Below are 19,877 nucleotides of genomic sequence, written 5' to 3'. Positions count from 1 at the left end.
TTCTATTTCCATCCCCACCCCACCCCCTCTGCTTTCTGCTTCTCCTTGATCAGCTCCCCGCTGTTGTCATGGAATTTGAAGTTCAGGATGAGAGAATCCGGCCCTCCTTTAAAAGATTCTGGAAGGTACCAGCAACTTCCAACTAAGGACACGCTCTCCTTTACAAAAGCTAAGCAAAGGGGCTGCAGTGAATTATGAATTCTTTACAGCCTCTTGGTGTATAAATGATATTCCCACCTCGATTCAGGAACTGGCAAAGATGGTGATGTGCTGTTAGTGGTTGCAGAATGTCTGTGTCTCCTAACAAGTGAGCCAAGCCTGACCCATCTGGAAGGAGAAACAGGCTTCCAAGTTCCTGCCCTCTGAAGCAGGGGTGGGTGGGCAAGAAGTGTTCTAAGTCCTAATCCCCAACCTTTACAGGAAGATGGCACAAGGGGAATCAATGAGGGAAACTAGGTAATTTTGAAGCATGGTTACATATTGCAGGAATTTGCTTTTTCACATACTCAGATAGCCTGGGGTTTTTCTACTAAACTAGCTCTCAAAACACAACCAAGAAAAACCTTATAGCACCATCCCCCTTACACACACACACACACACACACACACACACACACACACACCACACCCAGCATAGCCTAGGCAATTCACTTAATCCTGTTTGCCTCAATTTCCTTATCTGACAAATGAAAGAAATGGCAAATCACTCCAGTATCTTTGCCAAGAAAACCCCAAATGGGATCACAAAGAGTCTGACATAACAACAAGCACATGTTTTTTCCCCTCATTAGAATGTAAGCTTCTTGAAGGCAAGAGTTGTTTTGATCCTACCTTTGCATCCCTGATGTCTTAGAAGACAGAATTAGGTCCAGGGTAAAAGCTTCAGGAAGGCAGATTTCAGACCCACAAAAGGAAAAATCCCTTAATGAGTTGTAATTGTTTTTCAGTTGTGTCTGACTCTCTGTGACCACCTTTGAGGTTTTCTTAGAAGGGAAAGTGAAGCGGTTTGCCATTTCCTTCTCCAGCTCATTTGACAGATAAGTAAACTGAGGCAAACAGGGTGAAGTGACTTACTGAGGAACACATAGATAGGAAGTACCTGAGGCCAGATATGAACTCCAGGAAGATGAACTCCCGGCCCCAGCACTCTCCCCCTGTACCATCTGGCCTCCAAATGAATGAGCTGAGTTCATGATGTTCTTTTAAAGAGAGGTGAGGTGACCTCTTGCTGAGGATGCTGAAGATCTAAGGTTTAGACTCGATGACCTTTGAGCTCCTTTCCAATTCTAGGATTCTGATTCCCTACCCATGGATTTGTTGAAATGCTAGTGAACATCTGAAATAAATAAATGTACTTCCTGGCTGACTTGCTTTGAAGCATTTTGTTTCCATCCTTATGATCCTACCTGTCCCAGATCCGAAAGGAGGTCCATGAAACCATATCCTCTGATGGCATTCCTGCAGGAGAATAAACAACCCCCAGGTGGGCCTTTAAAGGCACAGCAAGGTTTAGAATTTAACTCATCCTAGATCTTTCATAGAATCTCGGCACTAGCAACTTGCGGATCAGCTTGGTCAGCTTTCTCATTTCAGAGATGAAGAAGCTGAAGCCCAATATCAGTCTTACTATGTATTATCAATGTGACCACAGGCACATTGCTTAACCTGTCAGACCCTCGGTTTCTTCATCTGTAAAATGGGGAGAGTAACTAGATTACATGACCATGGAGGTTGCTTTCAACCCTAAATTGACATTCCTATGACAAAATTGGCACATTGGTCATATAGCCACCTCTTCAATAACCTCTAAGGCTCTGGGGCCTCTAGGAAATTTCCTAAGCATTCACATCCTAGATGGAAAGAAACATAGGTTTCCCAAAACAGTGACATTCAGAAATCTGAACCTTGGAACTTCTGTCCTGTCTTCCCTTCTTTAATCCTATCAATCAATCATCAAGCATTTATTAAGTGCCTACTATCACTCACACATTGTGCTACATACCAGGATATACAGAAACAACAGGCACCTCTATGGGAATGGGAGTGGGGTGAGGGTGGGGGTGGAATACCAGTTATGTATATAAGTAAATACCAGGTTTATTCAAAAATCAATACAAAGTAATGGGATATGGGGCCCTAACAACTGGGGGAATCAGAAGGAGCTTTGTATGCGAAGTAGTATTTGAGCTGATTCTTTAAGAGAGCTAGGGGATTTCATGAAATGGAGATGAGGAACAAAAGCATTCTAGACATGGGGACAGTCTATGCATTGTCATATACAGGGAATGGCAAATAGGTCAGTTTGGCTGGAGCAGAAAGAATGGTGAAGAGGGAGGAAGAGAAGGGAAAAATAAGCTGGAGTCTTATTTGAAACACTTTAAATGTAAGGTAAAGAAATTTGTATTTTATCCTAGAGGCAATAGGGAGTCAATTAAGCTTCTTGAGCAGAGGCTTGATATAGTGAGACTTGAACTCAGTTTGGCAGCTGGGTAGAAGGCTGAGAAACTGGATACAGGAAGACTAATTAAAAGTTATTGTAATGGTCCAGGAGAATAGTGATGAAACCCAGAACTAAGTCAATTGTGGTGTAAACAGAAAGAAGAGAAAAACTGTGGGAGAGGTCACAAAGATAAAATTGACAAAATTCTTCTGTCTCTTCTCCCTCCCCCACCTCCCAGTGGATAGATCAGTATTAGCCCTGGAGACAAGAAAGCCTGAGTTCAAGTCTAGCTTCAAATACTAATTAACTATGTGCCCCTGGGCAAGTCATTTAACCTTCTTTGCCTCAGTTTCCTCAACTGTAAAAATGAGAATAACAACAACCTGTCAGATTTGTTGTAAGGATCAAATGGTGATAAGCCTCCTTCAATGACAGATGTCCAAATGTCTATCAGACCCAGGGCCATACTCAAAGTCTTTTCTGACTGGCTAGACCCACCAGAGCTTGCCCACTGGGCTGACATGATCTTTCACAAGACAAGGTCATTTGCAGACCATTCTGAGACATGGGGGAAAGGACTTTAGTCAAGTTATTTTAGACCAAGCAAATCTTTAAAGACACTGAGAGAGAAGAAGCAATAATCCAAAAGCCGCCACAGGCATCCCTACATACAGCCCTGAACCCAAATAAGGGTGAAATCCTTCTAAGTCACAAGGGCTCCAGTCTCTCCCGAGTGGCCCTAGCTCCCTCCTACCTCCAAAGCCACAGCCCAGTAAATATCAGGAATGACAAATGTTTCCCTAAGGCCCATCCCTAGGGCATCCCGGGCCTGGTAATCACCACCTACTCCACATTTTCAATCTTTGAGGTAGAATGTGCTTCAAAACACTCACACAATAAACAAAGGGAAATGATGCGAAAAATAACCAGCTTGTGCAAAGCAAATTTTGCCTTCCAAGCGGCATAAGATGTGGAAATATTGTTCTTTAGAAACACAAGCTAGTCTTGTATTGTTAACTCTTAGCAATTTGGCACTGAGCTCTTCAATTGTTTGGAGAGGATAGATGGTGTTGATAGAAGTGGTGGAAACCAAACACAGGCTATTAATAGACAGACCTGGCATACAAATAGTCCCAGCATTTTTACAATTGTCTTCTCTCTCCTCTCCCCTCCACTCTTCTTGGACAGCAGTGGAGACAATGATGGATTTAGGGTCAGAGTATCTGGTTTAAATCCCAACACTGAACAGTATTGAAACTGGAGCCTGAGAGACCTAGGTTCAAATCCTACTTCTGAGACTTACTAACTGGATCAATAGCTCACACCCTATACCAAGATAAGGTTGAAATGGGTACAGGATTTAGATATAAAGGGTGATCCTATAAGTCAATTAGGAAAACAAGGAATGGTCTATCTCTCAGAGACCTACTAACTGTGCTGACCATGGGCAGATTATTTGACCTCTCTAAGCCTCAGTTTTCTCATCTGTAGAATAAAAATAAAAATGCCTCTTGTCCAGTTTCGAAAGTTGTAACACTACAATGCCTTTGTATATATGATGTATATAGACTACAATGCAAATTTTAAAGCATCACACAAGTGCAACTTATTATTATTATTATTAACAATTCATCTCTGATATTGTTCCAGTTCTAGATCAGTTTATCATTGGAGTTTTCAAGGATACTAAATTTTCAAAGATTTATCATCATTATAATTATTTCATTCTTCTTACCTCCTTCAGTGTGGTCCAGATAAAAAGGGTTCCAGGTAAAGTCCCTATCCTGCTATTATTCTTGTATCACTATTATTCTTATCTTATTCCTCTTTTGTGATGTTATTATTATTACTAATAATTATATAATTATAACATAATTATATGGCAATTATATAATTATTATAATTGTATAATAATTATTGTTAATAATAGTAATATTACCCATGAGACCTTGAATGTCTTTGTACCTCTTTTAAGTTCTTCACCTAAAATCATAATAATTGCAAATAATGTGCTAAACTCTTTATATACAATCTCTCATTTGAGTTTCATAACAATGCTGTGAGGTAGGATTCTTAGTCCCTTTTTTAGAAGAGGAAACTGAGATTCAGAAATATAAAGTTACTAACCCATTCTCCATAGAATCAGAAAATGTTGTTCAGTATTTATACATAGGTCTTTCTGATTCCAAGCCTATCCTTCTATCCAAAAGTCACCTGCAAAGGTCACAATGCTATCTATGAACCTTTCTCTGGGAGTTTTGCCATACTCCTTGGTTTCTCTATGGCTCAGAACTACATTTCTACTTTTGACTTTGGTACTGCCCTCATCACAGCAACAGTGTTTCTTCTCAAAACCATGTCAACTGGTTTTCTTGGTCCAACTCATCTGAGCCCTTGAGATGATGAAAAGATAAGAAGGGGAAAGTGTAGTGAAAGGATCCAAATGAGGAACACATTCAACATAAGTTTCTATGGCATGCATTTTCCCAATTGTTGTTCCCATAGCAAGTAGGATAGTACCTTATACAGAATGAAGAATTATCTGAATAAAAAGTGAACCATCCGTTATGTAGGGAAGCTATGAGGATGCCCTCTCTTTTCTTATTAGGCCCTGTTTTGCTACCTTCTAGCTATGTGGATATTTCTTTCTCTGGGCTTCCATTTGAACTAGATGCTCTCTAAGGTTTCTTCCAGCCCAACAGTATGAGTCTTTGAACCTCCATCCAGCCCAGTTCTTGAATATTTGAGAAAGAATCAATCAGAGGGCATGGCACTGCTCCTCTGAGTGTGGGATTTTTAAGGATGATTACAACAAATGCTAAAGAGGCCCAATTTGCTTGGTTAAGCCTTCAATAGACCAGACTACCTCCCATAGCCACGACCTATGACCTAAACCCAGGTAAATGATGGGAATTTACATGCAATCCCCTACAAGGGGGAACAGGTCATAAAGTGAAGAGAAATTCATTAGAAGAACTCCATCACCATCCCTGGGGGGGGAAGATGAATCAGTCCCATAACCTTCTAAAACTATTAACTTCTAAACTAATTAGCCTGAGGGGCAGCCAGACAGCACAGAAGATAGAACACTGGGCTTGGAACCAGGAAGACTCATTTTCTTGAGTTCAACTCCAACCTGAGACACAATGTGACCCTGGACAAGTCATTTATGCCTGTTTACCTCAATTTCCTCATCTATAAAATGTGCTTGAGAAAAATAGCATTCTTCTCTAGTATCTTTACCAAGAAAAAGCCAAAATGAGATCATAAAGAGTTGGACATGACTGAAACCAGAACCATCTAGAATAATGGACAAGAAGGGAAACTTTAATAGCAATCCCATATAAAGTCTTAGAAAAACACAAGCTATGTTCTCTAGGTCCACCATACAGCCTCAAAAATATTGGAGTTTACTTCCTAGAATCATAGCATTTAAGAGTTAGAAGAAAATTGTAGGTTAATAAATCTAATCTATATAAATATAGAGAATATAAGTCAATTTACCAGCATTTTTCAGGTTCCTACTATATCACAAGCACTGTCATATAGACCCAACAGGTGGTTCCTCTTAACTTAAAAAGACCTCCAGCAAGGTGGAGTCTGCTACTTCCCAAGGTAGCCTACTCCACTTTTTTCGTATCTGTTAGGATATGCTTTCCCTTTTACTACACCTAATTCTGCCTCTCTTTAACTCTGGTCTATTGTTGCTAGCTTGTTCCTAGATAGACTGAGTAAAACAGAGTCACTCCCTCTTCCACATGACTATCCCTCAGAAACTTGTAGGCAGATAAATGACCTTCCTCCCCAATCTTTTCTTTTTATTTCTTCTTTATTGTTTTTGCTACATTTGAGTTCTAAGCAGTTTTCCTCCTCCCTCTTAACCCTACCCTAGAAAAAACCAAGATTTGACACAGATATAGATGTGAAACTATGCAATATGTAGGTCCTTCTCTAGAGGTAGATAGCATCTTTCTTCATAAATTCTCCCAATTTTCTCTTGTACAACTCCCAGTTGGCATAGCTTCCTGGGACCTTTGATTCAGATCTGGAAGAGAACTTAGAGGAGACCTGATCCACCCCCTTTTTATAGATTCCTTCTATTGTTCTTTGTAGGACATGTTCTCTGGTTCCCTCACCATCCTGGTGGCCTTCCCTGGACACACTGAAGCCTGTCAATGTCCTTCTTACAATGTATAACGCCAAACTAAACACAATCTACTAAATGTGCCCAACCCAGGGCAGAGTACAGCAGGACCATCAACCCCCTCATTCTAGTCATTATACCTGTCATAATACAATCTAAGATGAGGAAAGTGTTCTGACCTTTCATATCCCCCTATTGTTTCATACTGAGATAGTAGTTTACCAAAATCTACCAAAATTTGTTAGGCAAATTGTCATCTAACTTCATCTTCCCATCCCTTACCTATACAGCTGAATTTCTGAACCTATGGTAAGATTATTTACTTATCTTTGACAATTTTCATCTTATTAGATTTGTTTTATGTTTCTAGTCTGCCAAGATCTTTGGAAATTCTGACTCAGTCATCCAACATGTTAGTTCTCCCTTCCTCTTTTATGACATCTGCAAATCTGAAAGTATGCCCAGGAGACTGCAAGCTCCCTGACAGAAAATAATTGTATTTTTGTCTGAGACTAGCAAGACCCCTTGCACATAGTAGGCATTTAAGAACTATTTATTGGGGCGGCTAGGTGGTACAGTGGATAGAACACTGGCCTTGGAGTCAGGAGGACCTGAGTTCAAATCCAGCTTCAGACACTTAATAATTACCTAGCTATGTAACCTTGGGCAAGCCACTTAACCCCACTGCCTTGCAAAAAAAAAAAAACCCTAAAAAAACCAAACCAAAACAAAACTATTTATGAAATGAACTTGAATATCTGCCTTCATCCATGTAATGAAAAAATGATTTACCAATACAAGACTAGAGGCCAATCCCTGGGGCATTTTACTTCAAGTATCTATAGACCCATTGATGACCCCTCCATGAATTTATAATATTCAATCCATGCTGAACTCAAATATGTATATTATCATGTATCCCCATTCTCTCTAACTTGTCCATATTTGTTTACTGCTGTTCAGTCATTTCAGTCATGTCTGACCTTTTGTGATCCTATTTGGGGTTTTCTTGACAAAGATACAGGGTGGTTTACCATTTCATTTCAATAAGGAAACTGAGGCAAAGAGTATTTATTAATTGCCTCATGATCATACAAGTGAAAGTATATGAGGTCAGATTTGAATCAGTTTAGATGAAATCTATGGCATTCCCCTAAACCCTACCACACCAGTAATCTTGTGTATAGAAGGAAACCAGATTAGGATGAGGCCATGCTGGTCCTTTATGATCATGACCACCTTTTCTAAATACTCAAAAGTCATGCCTTTAATAATATGGTTTAGAATTTTGTCAGATCAAACTTAATCTCACTGATTAAAAGTGAGATTTACTGTCTTCCCTTTTTTTGAAAATGTGGACATTTGCTCCTCTCCCATCTGCTGTTCTCCAAGAACTTTCAAAGATCATCAACCGTAGCTCAGTAATTATGTCTGCCAGTGGGGGGGGGGGGGGATTTCTTTGTATTTCTAGTGAATGCTTGGCCTATAAAAAGTGCTTCATAAATACTTGATGAAATGATGATTTGAATTCATTGAGGCCAGTAGGATGATCTCTCTCATTTCCATTTTTCATACAGTTTTAGAGTGGGAAAAGATCACAGAGCACCTCAGGTTCAGGCTCTAACTGAAGCTCAAACCCCACTTCCATAAACCTGTCTAAAGGACTTGGCATCAAAGGATACAGTCACAAATCTCTGTCCCCTTACAATAATTTTTTAAATGATGGTGATATTGATAGCAATCATTTACATTGTACCTTTTAAGATTTGCAAAACACTTCACAAATATTATCTCATTTAATTATCACAACAACCATAGGAGGTAGGTACTATCATTATCATTTTTGTTTTTACAGATGGGGAAACAGAGGCAGGCAGTGGCTAAATTATTGCTCAGGGTTATTTAACTAATAATTGTCTAAGGTGGGATTCAACTTCAGGTCCTTTTGATTCTTTGTCCAGTGCTCTATCCACTGAGACACCTAACTACCTCTTAGGCAAATAGAGGTTAAGTGACCTGCCCAGAGTAACACAAATGGCAAATGTCTGAGTCACATTTGAACACAGATCCCCTTGATTCAAGGTCCAGCACTCTTTATCAACCAAGTCTTTGTTTTCTTAGCCATAAAATTAATTGGGGAGGTAACTCCAAGTTTCCTTTTAGTCCTAAATTCTATGATCTTGTTATGAGCCTATTGTCATCCTACCTTGCTCTAGTAATTGAATACCCCCTGACCTTACAAAGCAACCCATTCCATTGTTGGACAGCTCAGAACTTAATTCTTCTGTATATTAACATGAAATTCATCTTCCTGCAGCTCCCACCCATTGTTCCTATTTATGCCAGCCGGGTACAGGCAAGAGAAGTCTAATCCATCTTCTCCATGACAGCCTTTCAAATATTTGAAGAGAGCTTTTCTTGTCCTCTCTACCAGCCCACCCTCCAGTCTTCTCATCTCCAGGCTAAACAGTCTCAGCTCCTTCAACAGATACTATTATGCATTGATGGCTAATCTTGTTCCTGTCCTGTTTGCCCTCCTCTGACTATGTCAATGTCCTCCCTAAATTGCGACACACAGAATTAGACATATTCTTTCAAAGGCAGCCTCATCACTTGAGTTAAATAGTGCCATCCTCTCTTTAATTCTGGATACTCAGCCTCCATTAATGAAATACAAAATCTACTTTTGGGCAGGGGGAGCAAACACTGCATCCTGGGGACTTCAATTGTACTGACAATAGACTAAAAAGTCCTGGGTCTTCACTACAGAACTATAACTTTCAGTCACGTTTCTCCCATCCCATTCATGAAGTTTTTCTTTTTGAGAGGGTAGGAAGCAATCAGAGTTAAGTGACATGCCCAGGGTCACACAGTTAGTATCTGAGATCAAATTTGAATTCTGTTCCTTCTGACTGCAGAATCAGTGCTCTTACCACTATTCCACCTAGCCAGCCCTGAGTTGACTGGAATTCCAAGTGCAGGAATTTGCCTATCTCCAATGTGTCGCAATGAAAAAGAGTCCTGGATTGGGAATTAGGGACCAGATCCTGACTTTGTGATGTGTTACCTGTGTGACCCTGGTCAAGTCACTTCACCCCATTGATCTCAGTTTCCTCATCAGTAAAAGAAGGGGTTTGGACAAGATGTCCTTTGAAGTATGGCAATCTCTAAATCCATGATCCTATAATCCCTAGTAAAATTCATTTTGCCAGTTTCAGTCCATCATTCTAGATTCTTGAGATTGTTCTGAATCTCACCTCTGTTCTCCCATGTGGCATCTTCTTTCCCTGCCAGCTTCACATCAGGCACAAAGTAGATAACCATACCATCATAGGGAAGGCATAATGGATTAGAAGCAAGAAAGACTCAAATTCATTAACTGTATAATCTTAGAAAAGTCACTTCATCTCACTAATGCTCATTTTCCTCATCTGTATGGATGGATAATGATAAAACCTACAGAAGGCAGATATGTAATGAAGTAGTTGAGTGCTAGACCTGAAATCAGGAAGAGTTGAGTTCAAATCCTACCTTACACACTCACTCACTACATAACCATGGATGGACTGTTTAACCTTTGTCTAATTCAATTTAATAAGGATAATAATAATATCTACCTCACAAGGTTGCTGTGATAATCTATATATTGTATATATTTGCATGTATATACAATGTATACAATGTATGTATATATAAAAACATATGTAACATGATTTACATATCTTAAAGCACCATATAAATATTAGACATTAAAAAAGCATCTATATGTGTTGGGCAGTGAGGTGGCTCAGTGATTAGAATGTCAGTTCTGGAGTCAGGAAGACTCATGTTCCTAGGTTCAAATCCAGTCTCAGACACTTACTAGTTGTGTGTTCCTGGACAAGTCTCCACTTCCAATTTCTTTATCTGAAAAATGGGGATAATAAGAGCACTACCTCATTATATAACAATAGCACCTTCCTTCTTTTGAGAGAGAACATGAGATAATATGTTTTCTTAGCTATAAAATGAGATACTATATGCTCAGTGCTTTATAGACTTTAAAGAAAGATATATATTTTATCAATTATTATTATTACTATTATTTTCCGTGAGGGACAAATGATATTATTATTTTCTGTGAGGGACAAATTTTATATATATATGAAGTTCTGAGTTTAGAAGTAGCTGGGTAGAACATTGGAAAGATTGCTGGATCCAGCATCAGGAAGATCTCAGTTCCAATACAGTTTCAGCAATGATGAGCTGCATGACCCTCAGCAAGACACTGAACTTCCCTCACCCTCAAGTTTCATCAGTTGCAAGATGAAGATAATAATGACACTTACCTTCCAGAGTGTTAAAAGGATCAAATGGGATAATATTTACCTGGCACATGTTTGCTATTATTCAGTCATTTCAATTTTGTCTTTCTTGACAAAGATATCAGTTTGGCATTTTCTTCTCCAGATTATTTTACAGAGGAGGAAACTGAGGCAAATACAATTAAGTGACTTGCCCAGGATTTCATAACCAGTCAGTGTCTGAGGCCAGATTTGAATTCAGGAATATGGGACTTCCTGACTCCAGGCCTGACATTCTATCCACTGGGTCACCTAGCTGCCCAGCAGAAAATAGGTACTTTATAATTGTCCATTTCCTTCTTTGTCCCTGTGTAAATTTCAAATTGCCATATAAATGTTAATTATTATAATTAGCTCTGTCATCACACAAATTATTGATAAAAATGTTGAACAGAAAAAAAATGAAGGCAACCCAACACATGCCATTATAGACTTTCTTCTTGCTCAACACATCAATATGTGAGTCATTCCTCCTTAGGAATGATCATTCAACCAGTTTTGATTCCACCAGACCTTTGTACCTTATTAAGTCACACATCTGCATCTTATTGACTTCCATTCAGAGAAAGACTCCTATGTCAAACTGAAACTCAGGTATCTTATGCCTCTACTTTTTCCCTGATCTATGTCCTCTTCATCTCCCCAGGTCCTCCTATCCCACACATCTCATGTAGAGGATTATAGATTAAAATGATCTTGTGATCACTTAGTTCAACCCCCTTATTTTACAACTAAGACTATTGAGAAAAGAAGTAGGGAGTAAGATTTGCCCCTAGATCTTTTAGTTCCACATTCAGGCTCTCATTCAGCTTAATAACTTTCGTCTCTATAGCCTTTTCCAAGGTTTACAAAAGGCTTTTCCCACAATAATATTGCAAAATTGATGGAGAGAGTATTATTATTCCCACTTTAGAGATGAAGAAATTGAGATCTCAAAAGAGAAAATCATTCTCTCCTGATCACACAGCTAATGCATGTCAGAGCTGGAATTCAAATCTAAGTCCAACCAGTGACTACAAACTCAAAATTCTTTCCCTCTGATACTTCTATGATAGACAAACAGGAAAGCTGAAACTAGGAATGTTCTTATTTGAAAACAACAACAAAACAGTTGGGGCTAGCAGCACACAATGCAGAGGTCAGCCCTACCAAAGGTAAATGGGTGATACAAGACAGAATGCAGTCCAAAAGTCAGATCAACAAGAGGTATATAACTAGTTACACCTGGAGAAGAAGTTATTCATTCTCCAGCAATTCTAGTTCTCATCGCTACAAAGACTGGAAGTGAAGAAAGGTTCTGGAGAGGGGTACCTTGGAAACAGGACCCTGGAGGTAGTTATGGTGTATACAGAGCAAGACCAAGGCACAGAGATAGCAGTTACCTAGGAGAAAATATACTGCCCCTTAGGATATTGACACCCTAGGCAAAGCCCCATTTGTCCCAACCTAGTTACAGTTCTAGGAACGTGGCTAGGCACTGGGGTCATGTAATGCAGTGTAACTAAACATGAAGGTGACAGTATTGCTATCAGAAGCACAGAGTCCCTGTTGAGCCTGGCAGTTTCTGGAGATGGTATAGCCATTAGCAGCCCCATTACAGACAGCTGTGATCTCAGGTTGATGAACCATTATTATAATATAAAATCAGAGCAGCTATTTGGGGGGAGGGGGGGCTATTTTTAGCAGGAAGGTGTCACAGTGCCTGGGAAGCATGGTAATTATATGTCATCTCTTCACCATTTATTTATCTCATCATTTCTGGACCATTTCAGTCATTTGTGAGACCAATTTAACCCATCATGGCCTGATTGTCTTAGGACAGAAGAGATTATAGAAATGTAGGTTGCTTCTCCAAAATGGGGGCTAAAGCTCAAAATGTCTAGACAGCAGTCCTAGCAAGAGCTCACAAACTAAGGCTATGAAAAGAGTTTTCAACATGAATCTTCACACACATTTCCAGCTGAAAAATCTTTTCTCAGGGCATAGATAGGAAGGCCCATAAAATCATGCAATACTAAAAATGGGAGGAAACTAAGAGATCTTTTAATCCATCCCCCTCATTTTTACAGATGGAGAAATTGAGACCCAGACTAAGAAATGACTCACCCAAGTTCACACATCAAGTTACTGGCAAGAGGAGTTGAATTAGGCCTCTTGCCAGCCCTGCCTTGCCTTTTCCTGTCAAAAATCAAATCTCAGTTGGTCAACTGGTATTTATTAAGGGTTTGTTCTGTGGCAGTAACTATGCTGGGTACTAGGATTATCAGACCGCAGGATTTATGGCTAGAAGGCACCTTAGAAACCAAATCCTCTCATTTTACACAAAATTCATCTTAGAATCACAAATTTAGAACTAGAAGGAATCTTTCAGGAGAGAGAATCCAATCCCTTCATTTTGCAGATGAGGAAACAAGAGCCAGAAAAATCAGGTTGGGGTGCTGGTCTTTCATTCCAAATCTGCTCCTCTTTCCACCACACCATGCCATGCTACCTGTCAGGGAACTGCTGTTCAAGATCCATCCCTGTGATTTCCCATCTTTCTGGACTCTGTTTCATCACCTGTAAATTGGGAAAAATAATAATAATAATGCTTTGAGGGTCAAATATAATGTCAGTATAACCACACAACCTTATATAAATGAGCAGTGTCAGAGAGAGAGGAATGATGGAGAGGGGAAAGTCCAAAGCCCACCTTGGGGGAGGGAGGGGGAGGGAACAGATCATTTCCTTCATCCAAGTTCTTGCTTATTTTATTTTAGCTTTTGATGCTATAAAAGCTCAGCCAGCCAGGGTGTGTTGCTTTCTGTTCTCTTTCCCTGTGAAGCATCCTGTCTGTTTCCTCTCTTCTTTTTCTCTAAAGGTGCTGTCTTTGTCTCTCCCTCCTCTCCTCCTCCTTCTCTTCTTCCATGACCCATCTTTACCCTACCCAATTGTTTTTTTCTTCTCCTGCACTGTTCTCTCATTATGAGGCAATATTTTAGGGTATATAGACCCTCAAGTCAAGAGTCAGGAATCCAGGATTCTGATCCCAGATCAGCCCCCTTGTTAAACATGGAGGTCAGTTTGGCTTACTGAAAAGCTGGTCCATGTCATATATTCTCTTCAGATCTTTTCTGCCATCCCCCAGAAACTTCTTCACCATGCAAAGTATACCTTCCATTACAAAATCCTCTCTTCCCAATCAGCTGGCTCTTCCTATGCTCTCCATTTTAAGGAAACCCAGGTCAACAATGGCCTCACCAGGCTGTCCTTCTGACTCTCCTGAATAGCTTTTCCCATCCCTTTTTGACTTCTTTCATTCCATTAGAATGTAAGCTCCTTGAGGGTAGGGGCTGTCTCTCTCTATCTGTATTCCTATCCCCCAGCTTAGCACAGGTGATAACAAGAGCTCCTTGACTGGACTTGTGCTACATGCTGTTTGCTTGTTCCCCCCCCCCAATTAGAATTTGAGCTCCTTAAAGACAAAAACCCTATTTTTGCTCTTTTCTTTGTATTGTCAGGACCTGAAATCTCATAGGCAATTAATAAATGCTTCCTCTATATCAGACATACTGGATGAAAAGCTCTTTATAAACTGTAAAGCATTATATAAATATAAGCTAGGATTATTATTAATAGTACCCCCTACTTTCCTGAAATAGTCTATGATGGGTCAGTTAAACGGTGCTCTGGTGGTATGTACAGTAATAACTATCAAAAATTCCCTTCAAATTGGGAGTCAAATGAAATTGGTTCTCTCACAGGCCTGTTTTTTTCTAATAGTAAATAGGTTGTAGAATTATGTTTTTAACATACACAGTAACCTCTAATTTCTTCACTTGAATGACTAAACAAGCAGTTATTTGCTGGGAACCCATTGTTTTAAGAAGCTTAAATATAACAGTGCCAATGAAAGATGCAGAGGAGAAAGGCAGGGACAAACCTCTCCATCTCCACTCTCTTTGTCTCCCTCCTTCCAGTTTCCACATCCCCAGAGAAAGCCCAGGCCTTAGAGCAATACAAGCTGGAATGGTAGAGACCGATGCTTCTTGGACCTATCTCTCTCTGTCCACCCACGGCTGCTATCAAGGCCTCCTGAAAAAGTTGGCTCCAGATGGATCCAGCCCAGACAGGAAGTGTCAGTGTCGAAGACTTTGGGGCCAACTCCCTGCCTGAGATGAAAAACTGAACACTTCCTCGATCTTTCCCAATCAGGGCAAGAGCAAAGGAAGAGAATGAACAGTCAAATGGACTCTGACATCTTTCCATAGTGAGGTGTCTTAATTCATTTCCAGGGCCAGTGGATTTGACTCAGCTGTCCCAGCCCAAACCTCCAAAGGAAAGAGATACATCTGGGCAGTGAATTGTGCAAGTAGATTGATGGGGGGGTTTTAGGAAAAGAGAGTGATTTTTCTCATTAAAGGAAACAGTCCTGTTCTGACAAGATTCCTGTTCTGAGACTAATGTGAGCCTGTGGGAAGCTCTCTATGTTAGCATCCACAATAAAGGTATAATTGTTCAAGAGATAGCAGCAAGGATAACGGTCCTCCTAAGATTCCTCCACCTATCTTCCTCCATTTCTCAGCAACTGCTCAGCAATTGTTACTTAGGCAGATGCTAATATGTTATTCCCTTTCTCAAGAAACTTCAATGACTATATTCTGCTTCTAGGATAAATTACAAATTCCTCAGCTTGATATTACAAAAAATTTTCCTCTCCATATACTACATCAAAACTAAATCGAACTCCTTGCTATTTCCAAAATTTGGCACTGGATTTCTCACCTCTGTGTTTTTTACTGGTGAATATCTCTCATGTAAATATGTTATAAGTTTTCAGAAAGCTGGTTGTTAAATATCTACAAGCACACTCTTGAGTCCAACTCCCTCTTACTTGTAGTCATCTAGCTTTTACTTGAAGACTCCCATGAAAGGGAAATCCATTATCTCTATATATCACCTTTGGAAAACTCCCAATATTGGAAAGTTTACTCTTATTAGCAAACCTAAATGGGTCCTGTGTTCAACTTCCATTTAGGGCAGCTAGGTGATATAGCAAATAGACCATTGAGCCTGGAATCAATAAGATTTATCTTTCCTGAGTTCATATCTGACCTCAAACTTTTTCTGCCTCTATGATCCTGGGCAAGTCACTTAACTTCTCATGACCTCAGTTTTTTCATCTGTAAAATGAGAGTAATAAAAATAATAGGAGCTATACATAAATACACACACACACACACACACACACACACACACACACACACATATATATATATATATATATATATATATATATATATATATATACATATATGTATATCCCAGGAATGTTGTAAGGATCACATCATTAACTTATATAAAATGTCATGCAAACTTTATTGAGTCAAATTCAATCATCTCTGACTCATTCCTTCTTCAGCTCATTTTATAGATAAGGAGATGGAGGTAAACTATAGTTAAGGTTAAGTGACTTGCCCAGAGTCACTAGGCAGTGTCTGAGTCTGGATTTGAATGCAGATCTTCTTGACTCCAGGCCTAGCACTCTATCTACCATCTTGCTGCCCTATAATAACTTATAGATGCTAGTTATTAATAGTAGTAGTAGTAGTAGTCATTGAATTTCTATTATTCCCAAAACAAACCCAGAAACTATACAATTATAGTTTCTGGGTTTGTCTGTATATGAATACAATTATAAAACACTCCCAAATAAAGTCAAATCTAAATAATTGGGAAAATGTCAATTGCTCATGGTTAGGTCAAGCTAATATAATCAAAATGACAATTCTACCCAAATTAAATTACTTATTCAGTACCATACCAATCAAACAACCAAATAACTACTTTACCGAGCTAGAAAAAATAATAACAAAATTCATCTGTAGCAACAAAAGGTCAAGTATAACAAGGGAATTGATGGAAAAAAAATGTAAAGGAAGATGGCCTAGCATCTAAAACTATACTATAAAGCATCAATCATCAAAACTGCCTGGTACTGTTAAGAAATAAAGTAATGGATCAATGGATTAGGATGGTTCAAAACAAACCACAGTAAATGACTACAGCAATTCTCTGTTTGACAAACCCAAAGACATCAGCTTCAGGGATAAGAACTCACTATTTGACAAAAATTGTGGCATAACTGGAAAATAGTATGACAAAAACTAGGCATAGACCCACATCTCACACCCTATACCAAAAAAAAGGTCAAAATGGGTACAGGATTTAGACATAAAGGGCTACACCATTATTAGATTAATAGACCAAGAAATACTCTATCAGATCTATGGAAAGGGGACTAAAAAAGAATTAGAGTACATTAGAAACTGCAAAATGAATGATTTTGTCCATTTTAAATTTAAAAAGTTTGTACTAATAAAATCAATGCTGCCAAAATTAGAAGGAAAGCAGAAAGCTGAGAAATAATCTTCACAACTAGGAGTTATGATAAAGGTCTCATTTCTAAAATATATAGAGAATTGCATCAAATTTATAAGGTTACAGGTCATTCCTCAATTGTTAAAATGGTCAAAGGATATGAATAGACAAATTTCAACTGAAGAATTTAAAGCTTTATATAATCATATGAAAAAATGCTTCAAATCATTATTGATTAGAGAAATGCAAATAAAACAACAATGAGGTATCATATCACATCTATTAGAGTGGCCAAGATGAGAAAAAGGGAAAATGATCAATGTTGGAGAGGTTGTGGGAGGATTGGGACATTGATGCATTGCTGGTGGAGTTCAAGGGATCCAACCATTCTGTAGAGCAATATGGAACTATGCTCAAAGAACAACAAAAACTTCATTCCCTTTGATCCAGCAATTCCAATTCTAGGCCTATATCCAAGAAAAAAAATCATAAAAAAATGGGAAAAGTCCTACATGTTTCAAAATATTCATAGCAACTCTTTTTGTAGTGGCAAAGAATTGGAAATTGAGGGGATGCCCATCAATTGGGGAATGGCTAAACAAGTTATGGTACACAAATACCATGGAATATTAATGATCAGATTCTAGAGAGCATGGAATGACTTACAGCATCTGATGCTGAGCAAAGGGAGCAGAATCAAGAGAACAATGTACACGTTAACAACATTGTGAGATGATCAACCTTGATGGAAGTAGCTCCTCTCAGCAGTCAAGAGCTAGGACAACCGTTTTAGACCAGTTATGTACCAGCTATTCCCATCCAGAGGAAGAAAAACAAAACAAAACAAAAAACAATCCTTCAGAATCTGATGAACACTTTATAAAAATTATCTCTTATGTATCTCTTTCCTTAATCCTAATTCCTCATACTGAAAATGACTAATCTGTAAACATGTTCATCAAAACTATGTATGTACAATGCTAACCTGACTGTTCACCACTGAGGGGGAGGTGGGTGGGAAGGGAGGGTGGAGGGAAATTTTGTAATTTAAAAATATACCTGTGCATATGGATAAAAAATTAATTAAATAATTTTTAAAAGAATTTATATTATTCTTTACTCCTCCAACCCAAGAGAGAGGAAGGGTAGCTAAGTACTGAGGGGAGCATCAGGGAGAAGCAGAGACCCAACATCCTTAGCACTCCTAGTCAAGTATACCTCAACTTCCAGTGGGGCCTGCTGAAGAAGGCTTGCTGAGAAGAGTACACGTTGTCTTGATGAGCAAAACTCAACCACAAAGTGACCCCATAAACACAAGGTCAAAGCAATCAAATAAATCTTAATTATTAGCAAACCCCCAAGAGAGCAGAGAGCAGTGAGTGGTTCTACATCCTTACCCATCTAATCGCCCCAAAACTACAATCCATATTTATCTGTGCTAAATCTTTTTTTTTTAGTCTAGACCCATGATTATATTGATTTAAGAATTCTCAATGGAAAAACTCCCTGTATCAATGCCTCTTGGCAACTTTTCTGCTAGTTTCAGTGTCACAGTGTCACAAAACCAGGCCTGAATCACTGGTAGTTTACATGAGTTGCCCAGGATCAAACAACCAATGTAAGAAATGCAAGAGTTTCCAAGCTCCCAGACCCAGGTTCTTCTATCCATTAGCCTACAATTACTTCTCTGCACTAAGTCATATGCTTCCAGACATTCCTAGATATTCTTGTTTGCAAATCTTCATATACATCCCCTTATTTGGAGTTCTATCACAGCCCTGTGTGGTTAGTAAAGAACATATTATGTAAGGAGACTGAGGTTGAGAATTCAAAATTCACATAGTAAGTGGCAGAACTAGGATTTCAACCCAGACTAACTGAGTCCAAATCCAATGCCATTTCCATGATATCACCTCCCTAAATGCTATGGGCATCATAAATGCAGAGAATCCCAAATCAACCAAATGATCCAAAAAATGCAAAAATCTAAAAAATAATTTTTTATTGGTTTGGGAAAGTTCTGCGCAATTCCTTTAAAGGACACTTGCCTTCATATTTTTTCTTTTTTTATATTTTAAATCATACTTTATTTTGTAAATTACAATTTGTAACATTCAATTTTTTTTAAATTTTGAGTTTCAAATTTTTTCCCACCATCCCTCACCTCCCTTCTCCCATAAGACAGTAAACAATTTGACAAAGGCTATATATGTATAATCATGTAAAATACATGTTGTGAAAAAAAGAACAAAAGTAAAAAAAAACAGGAAATAAAGTGAAAATAGTATATTTCAATTTGCATTCAGACTCCCTCAGTTCTTTCTCTGAAAGTGGATAGCATATGATTATTTTTTCTTAAGCCTTCCTATGCGCTCTAGATTTTGGATTTCAGAGATTTCAGAGGAAGGATAGGTAGTAGATCAGAATTCTATAGGAAAGTCAAGTCAACCCAGAAGATATGAGAAAGCTCTTAGAAATAAAGTTCTGAAACCATAAAAACAACACCTGGACAAGGAGAAAAAGAGGGAGTTTTCTGAAAAGACTAATGTGGATACTCAGGGAACAATTCAACCGACCTAGATTTTTAAAA

General features: G+C 38.7%; 1 protein-coding gene across 2 annotated transcripts in view; it reads right to left on the bottom strand.

Annotated features, from left to right (window-relative positions):
- The window catches only part of KCNN3 (potassium calcium-activated channel subfamily N member 3), a 286,582-nt gene that overhangs the window by 211,253 nt on the left and 55,452 nt on the right, over positions 1-19,877 (bottom strand). Inside the window, exon 1 of one of the 2 annotated variants that reach the window (XM_074223373.1) lies at positions 13,419-13,567. The exons of the other annotated variant lie outside the window; for it this stretch is intronic. The gene's annotated coding sequence lies outside the window, so the exon portion shown is untranslated. Of the gene's footprint in view, positions 1-13,418; positions 13,568-19,877 lie in introns of those variants that run through there. 2 annotated transcript variants of the gene reach the window in all.

The sequence above is a fragment of the Macrotis lagotis genome, chromosome 2, assembly GCF_037893015.1.
Source record: "Macrotis lagotis isolate mMagLag1 chromosome 2, bilby.v1.9.chrom.fasta, whole genome shotgun sequence".
NCBI lineage: Eukaryota > Metazoa > Chordata > Mammalia > Peramelemorphia > Peramelidae > Macrotis > Macrotis lagotis.
This window is presented reverse-complemented; position numbering and strand designations above follow the sequence as displayed.